The sequence below is a fragment of the Triticum urartu genome, chromosome 7A, assembly GCF_056163025.1.
Source record: "Triticum urartu cultivar PI428250 chromosome 7A, HENAU_Tu73, whole genome shotgun sequence".
NCBI classification, from domain to species: Eukaryota; Viridiplantae; Streptophyta; class Magnoliopsida; order Poales; family Poaceae; genus Triticum; species Triticum urartu.
Genome location: NC_141879.1, coordinates 62,299,056 through 62,313,778, shown reverse-complemented (window position 1 = coordinate 62,313,778; position 14,723 = coordinate 62,299,056).

Here is a 14,723-nt window from a genome sequence, read left to right as displayed (position 1 = left end):
GAGAAAAAACGATTGAAATCTAAGAAATCATATGTTACGGGGCGGTTAAGGGATGACTTACTCGGGAAAGTAAGGCACAAGGAAGTTATCCTTATCTGGGTTTGCCAGAATGACGCCTTCGAGGTGTGAACTCGCAACTTGGCGGTCCCCAGCGCTGCTCAAGTGCTTGGCACACATGTAGAAGGGGTCGACTATCACGATGTCCGGGGTCTTGTCTCTAATGATCCGCATCTCCATACTCAGCGAAAACAGCCGAACGAAGGTGTAATGCAGCGGATGAAGGTTAAACATAGCAAAGATTTCATCAAACCGCAGGACGATCGTACCCCCGATGTCGCCATCCACAAAGCCCTTGCCCTCTGGCACCTTGGCCATGAAAACCGGGTATGCCACATCCTTCTCTCTGAGGCGCTGCTTCTCCAAAGAAAGAACACTATCGTGCAGACTCCGCATAGCACCGGTTGCAGCATTCAGCATATTTGGCGGTAGCATCGCCCTACCCGCCACATTCACCCTCCTCGAGATATCCTTAGGTGAAGGTGGCCCGTCCTGAGCATGGATCGAACTCGGTGCCGGCTGGCTCGCACCGGCGCCCTTGTTAGTCTTTCGTTTCCATCCCTTCTTCTTGATCTCCTGTAATGGGACCGAGTTCTGCTCACAGACCGCCTTCTTGAGCGTGTTGGGGCTGATAATATTTCGCACCTCAGCTATCTGAGGCTCGGTGAAGGCGGGAGCTGGAGGCATGTCCTGAGAACTGAACGCCAGACGACGCCTGTTGCAATTTGATTTCTCTGCCGTACCAGCTAGATCACGGACGTCTTGGTTGGGTTCTTGAGAAAGAGGCCCGCAGAACTCGTCAGCGTACCCATCTTCAGCAAAGTACTTATCAACTTTGGTAAATGTACCATCGTCGTTGTCGTCGCCGTCCGGATCCTGTGCCATAGGGCTGTCCGGATCCTGTGCCATAGGGATGTCCGACAGGTCCGGTAGCGTTGCGGCATTCTAGCCAAGGCTTGGCGACGGCACGATTGGCGGTCTTGTCTGTGGGGTGGTGTCCCCCACCCCCAAACGAATTTGGCTCTTCGGCCAAAGCAGGGGCCAGTTTATGCAGGTGTTGAGGGTTATCTCATCTTCTTCGTCGGCCCCAGCGGGTCGAATCGGAAGTAACAACTCGTCGTAACCTGGCAGCACCCGAACCACTTCAACCCTATACATTGTGGGTGGCATCGGATTACCGTGGAACATTTACCCTTGGCGACATCGACCAACTCGGCGCCCACGAAATGCAGAAGAGTGCAAGGAACGTCGGCGGTGCCCTGCGAAAACATGTACAGGGCATCAGGGATGCCCAGTCAAAGGCAAGGAGATGAAGTCATCGGCCGAGAGGCTTGGTTACCGTGAAGCCGTCGAGCTCGGCTAATGTCGAGGCACCGCCAATGGCGGGCGTGCAACTGACGGAGGGGGCGCTTGCTGGCGAGGTGCCGGCCGGCGTACACCCAGGTGCATTAAGCTTCAAAGCCCGTGCTGGCGCCGGAGACACGAATACCGCCTCCGCCGGAGACACCAATGGCGCCGCCGCCGGAGACACCAATGGCGCCGCCAGCGCGGTGTGCGAGTTGCTGGCAGTGAAGCTGGGAATCGGGGGAGGCCCCTGTTGGCCGCCCGCAATCCACGTCATCAGCCCATGAATCAACGTAGGCACCATGGCGTTGAGCATCGTTCCAAGTTGTTGTTGCACTTGCTCTTGGACAAGCTCCGGAATCCGCGCCACTTGTGCTTTGAGTTCTTCAACCTCGCGCGTCTGGCTTTCCGAGATGGTCTTTTTCTCCTTCCGCACACCAGCGGTATAGTATGACCCCCATTTTGTGGACAAGCCTTTGCCGGCCACACGACCAGCTGATGTCGGCTTCGTGAGCTTATCCTTGTTTTTCATTACGTTCAACGCCCTATTTAAAGGGGTGTCGAAAGGGGAGCTCTTAGACGGCCCCGCGCTACTACTTTCAGTTTCCTGCGAAAGGAACATGAACCATTTAGAAATATTGGGGATTAATTAGAGTGCAACCATATGGAGCTAATTACGCGGGGGTGTATTCCTTACAAGAAGAAGCTCAAGCGCCCTGGTCTTCGGATCCGTGGTAAGCTACTTTGTTATTGGGTCCTCCTTGTACCGGGCCCTGACATAGTTCCTGGTCTGCTTGTCACCGCTGTATTTCTCGAAGCGGGGCGGTAGGCCTTGCTCGGCATGCTCCGCGTCCTCCTTCTCCCATATAGGCTCCGCCACTCTGTAACCGCCGGGACCGAGTTTGTGTTCCCCTAAGTTCAACTCCCGCATTTCTTTCCCCCACTGACTTGATTCGGAGGTTGCACTGCACTCACACTTGATCTTGAACTCCTTGTACTCATCTTCGCTCATCAAAGGATATTTTGCCTTGATCTTCTCATAACTATCACCTTTATCAATCATTCTCTTCACCGCGCTTTTCCAAGTAGACAAGGCCGTGCTCATCTTCGCGAGGGCGGCATTGTTCACTTTATTCCCTGAGAGGCGTGTGTTTTCAAATTCGGCGGGGAACTTGTATCGTTCGTGCAGCTTCGTGAAGAGGAGGTTGCGCAAATTCCCTCAGTCCTTATGCCTAAGGTTCTCGGTGTTGATCGAGGCGGTGCTCCGGAGAATGCACCCGAGCTGAAGCGAGTACCCCTTGACTATATGTTTGGGCTCCGTTGGATTCCCGTCGGAGTCCACTTGAGTGAATTCCTCCTTGAGGGTTCGGAGCACATTCGGGCGCCGGTCCTTCCTTTGCTTCTTCGGTTGGCTGCCATCTGTGTGTGCGCCGCCATCATCAGTGGTGGCATCCTCGGCGGCACCATCAGTGGTGTCATCCCCGACGCCACTAGGGGTTGTGTAATCAGGATCGGTGTCTTCCGCGGCGTCCTCATAGCGGTGAGGTTGTTCCTCCATCTCCTGGGACAGCTCCTAGAATTTCTTGCTGCCCGAACCACCGGCCTCATTGTTGTGGGCCATGTTTCGCTCTAAATAGGAAAAAAGTTTGGTCAAAATGTTGGTTATTGTCAAGGAACAAGATCATGGTCTCATCATTTAGGGTTTGTCGACACCGAGGCACCCTAAAAGCCTAAGCTTTCATCATTTAGGGTTTGTTGACGTCGAGGCACCCTAAAAGCCTAAGCGTACATCATTTCGGTTCTCATCGACACCGAGGCATCCGGGGCAGCCAAGTTAAGTTTTCATCATTTAGGGATTATCGATGCCGAGGCACCCTAGGTTGGGCCTAATCACTTGGCACTAATCACTTGGCTCTATTGCCACCTATGGTTTAATGCAGCAAGAATAAAGGGGCAGTTGATCCTACTTAACTAAGTACTAAGATACCCCGGCCCATGCATTAGTAGCAAGTACCTCATATGTCCGATTTTTAGCAAAGTCATGCTAAAATTCATGGAAAATTTCAGCATGACCTTTGCTGAAAATAGGACATATGGAGTACCCGAATTTGCCGGAACGGAAGTTAATCGACATTCCGGCAAACTCAAGGGCCTCTTGGGGTACCTGCAAAATCATCACGACACAATGGTCGGAGACAAAACCCATCCACAGACCATATGGTCCTCTGCTTTCATACGGACAAAAATCAGCTCAACTTATGTGAGCTTCCATTCCAGATATAATATGTCACCCAACAAAAAATAATAGTGTATGGATCATGGCATTTTTTATTCTACATTTTTATTCTATGGATCATGCCAGGAAATTATAGTCTATGTCATTTTCTGAAACATATTTTTGCCATGGCAATTTTGAATCAATAGACATACTTCTCAAAAGAGGCATGATCAAATTCTAGTGCCCTTGACTTACAAGTATTTATCTCTTATGACTGATGAATGTGCATTGAGTCCAGAAGCAAAGACTCTACAGTGAAATGAAAAACACCTTGGAAATATATTTATGATAACTCTAAATGGATCAGAAGGTGCAGATGCACTTGTAAAAAAAATTATGCATTTGTAGAAGCTTTGTTCTGATTATGACACCATTCTGTTAAGAAGGAAAATAACATTATCATCCCAATTCATGGTTGACCAGTTCAGAACTAATGCACATTGACCACATAATATTATTTTGCAACCACTCAGTTTGTCCTTGACTGGGACACTTGAAGCACAAAACAACTAATGCAGAGCTAGGTCTACTTTGGTTCTGATGCATAGGTCTACTCTGGTGCATATGTGGGGTTTTTTACTTACAAAATACAAAACTTCTATTATTATTTTTATTTTTAACCAGAGCCTAACCACCTCTACAATTTACAAACTAATTCAGGTAATCACTAATCAAGAAGATTGGTGATACATATGATGGAATTGTCAGTTTGGTGTTCCACTATGATGCATTGGTTCACCTGTGATTTCCTGATGGCACTGGCCATACCATTGGTCATTTTCGTTGTAAATATTCCAGAGTTTGACTGCAACGATGCTTAAACAGCAAGCTATTATCTTACTGATCTTGTACATATCTCCAAGTCTCTTGGGATCTTATCCAATATTTTCTAAATGAGGCGATAGCTAAGGAAAACTAGTTCAGGCTTCTTGCTGCAGCTGGCAGACAAGTTAATGTAGAACTCTATTTTTTTCTTAGCTGGCACAAGTTTGTCTAGTGTGAACCTCAACTAATAAAATTGTTGTGTGTTAGGACCATACACTAGAAAGCCTCACTGTCTGGCTTTCAAACTGTTAACCTGTTGTACTGTAAGTATAAAAGATAACAAACTAACATATGGAGATTGTGAGAGAACCTAGAAAAATGCACTCCTCTTATAGTGATGTACAAACTAGAAACTGTATACCAAACACACAAATAGAAACCCAGCTCCGGGAACTAGAGTAGCATACTCAGTAAATCAACTTGTAGTGGGAAGTATAGCAAGTTAAATCAAGTAGTCAAAGACAATAGGGTTAGTGTATTAAACCACGGAGCAGAGGTGGAGCGGAGACCGGAGTTGAGGTGGCCGGAGTTGAGGAAGACGACGGCGACCCGAGGAAGAGGACGAGGTGGATCCGGTGCTGTGCGGCTCCTCAGCGATGGTGGATCCGGTGCAGTCCCCCTCCTGGATCGGCTGCGACGCGAACAAGGACACTGTTACTGCTCTGCTCTGCTCTGCTCTATGTAGCAAATAGGCAGTAGCCAAGAACAGACCTTCCCAGCGGCGAGGTCCCGATGCGCAGCGCCGACGAGATGGCGGACCCGGCCTAGCTCCGCAGCCATGGCAGGAAAGCACCGTCCTCCCTCACCTGCGGGGCGGCAAATTTGATTCCATCGACATTCAGCAAAGGGGCGGGGGGGGGGGGGCGGGGGGATTTCTTCCTCTCTTTCTTTGCTTGCGGTGAACCCTAGCTAGCCCAGATAGCTAACCTTGGGGATGGCTGCGAGGGGAGCCGGAGCGGGTGTGGAGCGGGCGCGGGGGTCGTCGGAGCGGGCGCGGGGGTCGTTGGAGCGGGCCGGGGCCGGCAGTGGTGGCGGCGGCCAGGAACCCTAGCTGTCGCGCTCGGGAGGGAGGTTGACGCAGGCGGGTCCGCGGGGGGAGGGGGACGGCGAGGGCGCGGGCGCGGGCGGAGGGGGGACGGTGAGGAAGGTGGTCGGGTGCGGCGGGGGAAGCGAGCACGGCCGGGGATGGCGAGCACGGGGGAAGTGGTGGGCGGTGGTGGTCAGGCGCGGGTGAGACGAGGCAGGGGAGGGATTAGAGAGAAATGGAGATTGGGGATTTTAGTGTGGGGGAGGCTTAGCAATGGCGCACCATCCAGGGGTGCGCCATAAGTAACTATTTTTTTTGTATATCAATGGCGCACCACCCAGCGGTGCGCCATTAGTAATTATTATTACTATTATTATTTTTTGCATCGAATAAGTTTTTAGAAAATGAATATGAATATGAAACAGTAATAATTTTTTATAAAAATAGTAATAATTTTTTTAAAAATATCATCAAATTTGCTATTTGAAAATATTTATGAATATGAAAAAATATCATCAAATTTGTTATTTGAAAATATCATCAAATTTGTTTTTTTATTTTTAGTTGCATTCATTTGTGAATTGGTAAAACATTTATGAATATGAAAAAATATCATCAAATTTGAAAAAATATTCATGAATTCAAAACGTGCCCATGAAATTTAAAAATATTCATGCATGAGTTCAAAAAATATTACTGTTTTGCAAAAAAGTAAAAAATATAAATATATATACTGATGGCGCACCTTCTAATAGTGCGCCATTACTAGTTTAAACTAGTAATGGCGCACTGTGAAACGGTGCGCCATTAGTAGTTTTGCAAAAAAAAGAATAAGAAAAAAATTACAGTAATGGCGCACTCTCTGCCAGGTGCGCCATTACTAGTTAGAACTAGTAATGGCGCATTGTCTACCTGATGCGCCATTAGTATGTATGGAAAAATGGAAAAAAAAGAAATTTAATACTAGTGGCGCACCCTATTTCTGGTGCGCCATTAGTGTCTTCCACACTAATGGCGTATCACCAACAGGTGCGCCATTAGTATATAGTAGTGGCGCACTACTTCCCTGGTGCGCCATTAGTATCAATCCTATCTATAGCCCTTTTCCTAGTAGTGAAGGTAAAAGCCTACGTCTAGTTGTGATGGAATTGATGCGGTTTCGATGACCAGGGAGCGAATATGCTTCGCCTAAGTCTCGAGTTGTTGTCTCTTGTCCTGAACCGCCGCCGGGTCATCCCCTTATATACATGGGTGACGCCCGTCGGTTTATAGAGTCCCGAGACCGGCTCATACATGTGTCCGGTTCGGTCTCCACTATTTCTAACTTACAATACAAGTTACATACTGATGCCGGTTCTCGGCTACAGGCCTTAAACCGGTTCTGGGCCTTGGGCCCCTATATATCATCCTCATCTGCCTTCATGGGCTTCAAGCATACTCAACTACTGATGAAGTTAACCCGGCCTGTCCTGGCCGGTTTACGCCCAGTAGTAATATCCCCAACATTAGGCCCCAGGTTGATTTGAACTGGTTCATGTCAATCCTTAGTAAAAAACTTCCTGTTCAACATCTTCTCATAACTTGGTAAACCGCCGTGACATCATCTTCTCAGATTGTCGTGAACCTGTGTGACATCATCTATTTAAAAACTGTGCATGACACATATTTTATTAATGGGTCTCCGACAATCGAGGCGACAGCTATGCCTTACTTCCAAATTCGCGGCCCCTTGATTTTCGCGCCTGACACATATTCCCTGCCTTTATAAAAAGGACCGAGGGGTCATTTTCTTTTCCCCTCCGTGCCCTTCCGCGTCGTCCTCCTTGCGCCGCTCAGATTGTGAAGCTCCACCACCACCGTCGACCGTCGTCTCTGCTTCGACCTTGGCCGCTGCAACACCCTGAGCGCACCAGATCACTGCGGCGTCCTTCCGCTTCTTCCTCAGCTCTGGTAAGTCTTCTGCCCCTTCCGCCATAGATCTGTTCTAGGGTTTCCAGGTTCTTCGGTGTTTGTCATTCGTTTCTTGTTCATATGATGGTTCTTTGATGAACTCCCGAATATCTGCTCTGTGTAGTGGTAGCCTTTAGCCTCCGTTTCCACTTACACATCTCAAAACTATAGATCTTATCTGAACCTTTGCTCATTGGTTCGGTACTGCTGCTTCAGGCTTTGAATATATTTCTTTTTCCTGATATGCCCCAGATCAAAAACTGCAACATAACCTTGTGAAACTTGTTTTCATTCACTTACTCATCTGCAATCCTGACTCTTCAATGCTTAGACTAGGCAGTTTAACTTTGTAGAAAAATGACAATCCGATATATACCATTATTCCCCTTGTTGAACTGCCAAATCCTTGACCAGGGCACTGTTGCATCGTTGAACTCTGGTTTATAAATAGCTGCCTCCGGATTAGCAAATATGCATTACCATATATCTGCCCAGTGTACTCTTAAACCAGTAATTAATGTATTGTAGATCTTGCCATGGCGAAACAAGTGTATGAGTGCAACTAGGTCCCTTCCCTAGTGATTGAAGATCAACTAGACAATCTAGTCAAAACGGGCGCTTTAAGCCAAAAAAGCGTCATTCACTGGAGAGTCCCTGGCACGGAATGCCCTCCTACTCCCCAAGAGGGAGAAGTTGTTGTTTTTACTAGTCATTTAAGCTGGGGCTTCAACCCTCTCGGTTCAAAGTTTTTTCGGGATGTCCTAGCCGATTTTCGACTTCACCCGCAAGATATCGGTCCTAACTCCATAACCAATATCTGCCACTTTCAAGTCTTCAGTGAGGTTTACCTTCAGGAGGAACCTTCCGTGGAGCTATTCCGGGACTGTTTTCACTTGAACCATCGCACAGAGTTCAAAGACGGATCCAACACAGAACTGGGTGGTGTGGCCATTCAGAAAATCAAAGAAGTCACCTTCCCTCATGCCAACCTTCACAGCCACCCCAAAGAATGGAACCACACATGGTTTTATTGCAAGGACACCTCTCCTTCTGAAGAAAATCCCTTGCCGGGTTACCTTCCGGAACGTTTGAGCAACACACACCCTTTCCCTCAGAGGTTAGCTGCTAAGGAGAGAGTCAAATATTCCGCTCAATTATCCAAGCGTAGGGCCTTCATGGCAAACGGGTTAACAGGAGTTGACTTTGCACGCTGCTGGATCTCTTGGAGCATACTACCCTTAAGCCAGTGCCCCGGTTTGATGTGTGAGTACACAGGAGATGTAAAGGATGCTCAATGGCACATTGATATCCAACTTACAGACGACGAAGTTACCAAAGTTGTCAAAAAGATTCTGGATGAACCGGAAAATGTCTGTGCTCAAACCGGACTACCCCCTTTCTACGCCATTAACAAACTGCCAGCTATAAGAGTCATACTTTCTGTTCATCTAAAAAATGCCTTTATCCAAATATTCTCTAACGATGTTATTATCTTTAACAGAGCGATGATACATTCTGGAATAGGAAACCTCCACAAGACAAACCGGAGAAGCCAACCCGGCAAAAGACTAGAGTTGTGAAGAAACCTGCTAATAGGAAAAGAACCACCGCATCCTCCGATCCACCAGCTGACGATGATGTGGGTAACCGGGATCTTGAGGTAGAACTTGACTCACTTGGTTCATTTTTCATACGCCTTATTGATGATGATTATTGCCAGGAGGACGCTGAAGTCAGTCACGCCGATGCTGTAGAGGTAATCGTTCTTTCCTCTGATTCAAATCCTTTGCCTTCACTAAAAACCCGTCGGGCAAACCGGAAAGTTAAATTTTCTCATCCTCTTGCTTACTTGGACCCAAACTTTCTTGTGAAGACACAACAACACGAAGCTCGCCGCACAAGCCGGCACAGTGGCCAGGTAGTTACCTCCGCCGGTTTACCGAACAGTCCGGTTCGGAAACGCCGTTCAGAGGTCTCTAATTCTCTTGTCACTACATGCCCTAAAGCGGGTTATTTTCTTTAGCCTCTTAATCCGTCTGTCTCCAATTATCAGGGCACTTCTCATTCATCCTCCGGTGAGTCATCAGCCACCAAGCTTCCTCCGCTTAAAAGGGTTCTTGGGTAAGTTCCTCATTTGCCTTATCTTTAGCATGTATTTTATACATTATACTGACTTTTACGCTTTACTTTCCCAGTGCCAAACCCAGACCAAGCAAAAAAGCTCGCCTCAACAAAACAGCAGAGGAAAATATAGCCGTTGAACCGGCGAAAATACCAGATCCTAAAGAGGCCAACCTTGATGATGTGCTGAATGATTCACCACCACAAGACCATGACTTTGTCACTAAACAAGAAGTTGATACTACAGGTCCTATTGATCAACCGACCAGCTCTATCCAGATTGACAAACCGGCTAGCCCAGCAAAAAAGACTGACAAACCGGCGACTCCAGTACAAGCTGCTGAAGAGAAGGATGACGATGTTTTGATTACTGGCATTGGCCATACCGATCCAGGAAACCCTGTCGCTTTGTCAAGGCACACTGCTAAAGAAGAATTCTCTGCAATTGGCAAGGGCAAGTGGAATGCCGATTTGTCAACATATGCTGCTCTGAATGCTCAAGATCTCCATTCTGTCTATCTGAACCGGCTGTACACCAGCCGTGATTATGAAGCTGGTCTGGTCAATATGATGAAAGATAAATATGAGGTAATTTCCTTTATGCTTCTCTGCTTGTATTTCATAACTTATGAACTCCAATAGCCCCCAAGTGACGGTTTAAGATATCAACTTACGCCGGGGCTTGAGTAAATATTCCGTGTAAAACTTAATTCATCTGAACTTTGCTGACGTAGCCCCCAAGGGCCGGTTTAACTTTACAAAGTTAAACCGGGACTTTGGAGAAATAAAAATTCCTGTATCAGTAGTCTTTGAACAAATAGCCATTAGCCCCCAAGTGCCAAGGTGAATACCTGTATTGAGCTTGGGAATTTGTAGAAACTGTATGATGAAGAGAAAATATGCATTAGCCCCTAAGTACCAAGGGCATAACTTGTTGTGTGGTTGGTACTTCAAATCTGTACTGTCATTTCATCGTATAACTATCTGTATGCAGGCTGAACTGAGCAAGAGAGGAAGTCAAACCACCGATCTGCAAGAGAACCTTAAGTCGCAACTGGCAGAAACCTCCAAGGCAAAAGAAGAATTGACCAGCGCTTTAAGCGCCATGGCGAACCTTAACGAGTCCTTCAACAAAGAGCGGGCGGATTGGGCAACTGAGAAGGCCGCTTTAACGCAAAGGGCTGAAAAGGCAGAAGCCGCTCTTAAACCGGTGGTTGACGAATTGACCAGTGTGAAGCGATAGGTTCATGCCATGACTGCGGCTATATTTGGTAAGTATCCTTGTTCTCTGATTTGAGCAAACCTTTTCATGTATCTGCCGGTTTACTAACCCTTACAATGATATAGGAACTCGCATTGGCCACTTGGGATCGGATGTGCAGAAGAAATTGAAAGCTGCCTATACTTTGATAGAGCAACTGTACACGGGTGCACAACGGGTCATCTATACAGCTTCCCACAACAATCCGCCACCCACCTTGATCAAAGACACCCTTGAAAGGTTATCTATGCTCCCTGCCCGGGTTGAAGAGCTGAAGAAATCTGCTGCTAGAACGGGTGCTTTGAACGCCCTAATCCGGGCAAAAGCGTGGGTGCCTGACTTTGATCCTGTTGAAGCGGCCCAAGGCTATCCCATCTTGAAGGAAGATGGGACATAATTTGATGAAGTGGATCTCCGGACCATAAACCAGGAAGTACGCCATCTGGCCTGTCAACTAGTTGAACAGGCGGATCTGTCCCACTATCAAGCCCAATATGACAATCAAAACAAGCGAGTTGCTGCACCAGTTCTTGAAGCTGAGAACCTTATACCACCAATCCGTAAGCATACTTACGCTCCTGATATTGAACCGCCAGTGCTGATTAGTGATGAAGCTGTGTTTCAAGCGTTAACTGGAATCAACTGGGCAACTATTGATTTCCAGCCACTAGTTAGGGAGGAAGAACCTGAACCGGCGCGAGATGACCTGCAACCGTTAGGTCAACCCGGTGACCAAGCATGAACCAGAAGCCGGTTTAAACCACTGCATGCTGTGATATGCAAAAAACAATTATGTTATTTGGGCACTGGAACGCCTTGTAATAGGCTAGTTGATATACTTGGTCTTGGTATGCCTTTGTGCATATTTATCTTCAACTGATGCTACTTTGAATCATATACCTCCAAGCTATTTTTCTGCAGTTAAAAAGCTTAAAATACCCTTGCGGTTTACCGTCAGGCGGGTCATGATATCCATGTATGTAAAACCAAAGATAATAACTTAGGTTAAAACATATAACCAAATATGGAAATACATAATACCTGCCACCGTCGGGCACGATATTGGCTGGCCAACTTTGTAGCTGGGCTGATAACCTAGACTTTCGAGGAGAAAATAGTTCCTGTTAATATAAGATCGATTTACAATGTAAACCGTTCCGGGTTATGATAAGCACCGGTTTACTCCGTAATAGGATGGTAACAAAAAATCAAACCGGGCGGATAGTCTCCGGTTTAAGATTTGACCATGTTCCGTCAATTTGTAATTGACAGTTGAACCGGACTAATAACATCGGTTTAAAACGCAACAAAAGAAAAAGGTCTTAGCAAAAAGAACAGAATTCAAGCAAAGGCAAAGATAAAACCATTTGCAAATGAGGCTTTGAGCCGATCAAGAGGCATTACCATGGTCGGACACGACCAAGCCCCCAAAAGGTGTAGCTGTGGTTCAAGTCAGCCAGGTCCCCAAATAATGCGTTAGCATTACGCCGATCAAGAGGTGTAGCAATGGTTCGGGTTCGACCAAAGCCCCAAGTGATGCTGTGGCACTAGGCCGATCAAGAGGCGTGACTATGGTTCAGACGTGACCAAGTCCCCAAGTGATGCTATGGCTTTGCGCCTATCAAAAGGTGTTGCTATGGTTCGGACACGACCAAGCCCCCAAGTGATATAATATAAAGCTTTCGAGAAGCTAACTCAAGGGGTAAACCGGGCGCCGCTTTAAAGACAGAAGCTCCGTGTAACCACACATGATGTAAAAATAACAGAGACCCCGCTTTAGCTGAGGTTCCGGTTTATTGTATTGATCATAATATATGCATTGTCATAATATGTACATAAGTAGAGCCTACAACTCAAGTATAGTAAGGCCAAAGATGAGCAATATTCCATGGCCGGTTGGTCTCCTCCTCCGATTTACGTGAGTCTTTGCGCTCTCGAACATCAATGAGGTAGTATGACCCATTGTGCAGATTCTTGCTGACCACAAAAGGTCCTTCCCAAGGTGGGGATAACTTGTGCTTATCCGTCTGATCCTGGATGAGCCGAAGCACCAAATCTCCTTCTTGAAAGGTTCTGGTTCTAACCCGGCGACTGTGATAGCGACGTAGATCTGGTTGATAAATGACCGAACGGGCAGCTGCTATGTCACACTCCTCATCCAACAGGTCAAGAGCGTCTTGTCGTGCTTTCTCGTTGTCTGCTTCAACATATGCCGCTACACGAGGTGAGTCATGACGGATGTCACTGGGAAGAACCGCCTACGCTCCATAAACCATGAAGAATGGTGTATAGCCTGTTGATCTGTTGGGTGTGGTGTTGATGCTCCATAATGCTGAAGGTAGCTCCTCAACCCAACAACCCGGCGTCTACTGCAAAGGAACCATAAGCCGGGGTTTGATGCCTCGCAAGATCTCTTGATTAGCCCTCTCTGCTTGGCCATTGGACTATGGGTGAGCCACTGATGACACGTCAAGCCAGATGTGCTCACGTTGACAGAACTCCTTCATGGCACCCTTGGACAGGTTGGTACCATTATCAGTGATAATGCTATGTGGAAAGCCAAACCGGAAAATCACCTTTTTGATGAATTGAACCACCGTGGCTGCGTCACACTTGCTAACGGGCTCTGCCTCCACCCACTTTGTGAACTTGTCAACTGCCACCAAGAGGTGGGTTTTCTTGTCCTTGGACCTTTTGAAAGGCCCAACCATATCCAGCCCCCAAGTTGCAAACGGCCAAGTAATTGGAATCATCCTGAATTCTTGAGCCGGCACATGAGCACGTCTTGAGAACTTCTGATAACCATCACATCATCTGACCAGGTCCTCCGCATTAGCATGAGCAGTCAACCAATAGAAACCGTGGAAAAACGCCTTAGCCACCAAAGATTTTGAACCGGCATGGTGACCACAATCTCCTTCATGGATTTCGCGCAAAATTTCACAGCCTTCCTCAGGAGACACACAGCGTTGAAACGCCCCTGACACACTGCAATGATGCAACTCTCCATTGATAATAGTCATGGACTTGGACCGCCGGATTAACTGTCGTGGTTTTGTCACAACAGATGTCCTCTTGAAAGGACTTAGTCGTGGAGCCATGGCCACGACAGTTGGCGCCCACCATGGGGCTATCGCACAATGGTTTCAAGTTCTTGGAGGGCAACTTCGAAGGACTCAAGGGTTACGCCGTGGGCCGGATGACCAAGAGTCATCGCGGCAAGCTCTACATCGATGATGCAGGGTGGGTCCTTGAGGCCGGCTCAATTGAGTACGGGTACCGGGTCCCCTTTGGTGGCATACACGTCTTCATCGGCAAGATCGGTGAACCGGGCCCTGAGCCAGACATCTGCACCGACCTCGTCGAAACGGCTCAGCGTGCACGATCTGCCCGGGTCAAACTGGCCATGAAGCGTGCCTTTGTGGGAGTCATCCATGGAGGGGAATACGAGGATAGATCGGAATCTGGTGGTGAGACCGTCGTTTATTCCGGCGACGACTCATCGACCGGAGAGACCGAGTCATTATATCAATTACAAGATGGCCGGTTTGGGGGCTATTCCGATGGCAACATTACTCCGGACCCCTCTGATCTGCCGAACCGGGTTGGAATATTCATGGTCGGTACACAAGCGGCGGTCCACTCTTCGACTACGGCAGCAATGATCTCCGGATCAGTAGCGGCGACGGCAGCCTGGGCAGGAGGCCCTATGCGCCCGCCGGCTCAAGTCTTATCTGATTTGTTCGACGCGTTGGGTACACTCATGGCAGAGGCTAACCCGGCGGATCAGGATGCCCACAACGTGGAAACTGCAAAGATAAAGGATCAGGTCACTCAAGCCAAAGCCGATTTAGCAGCTG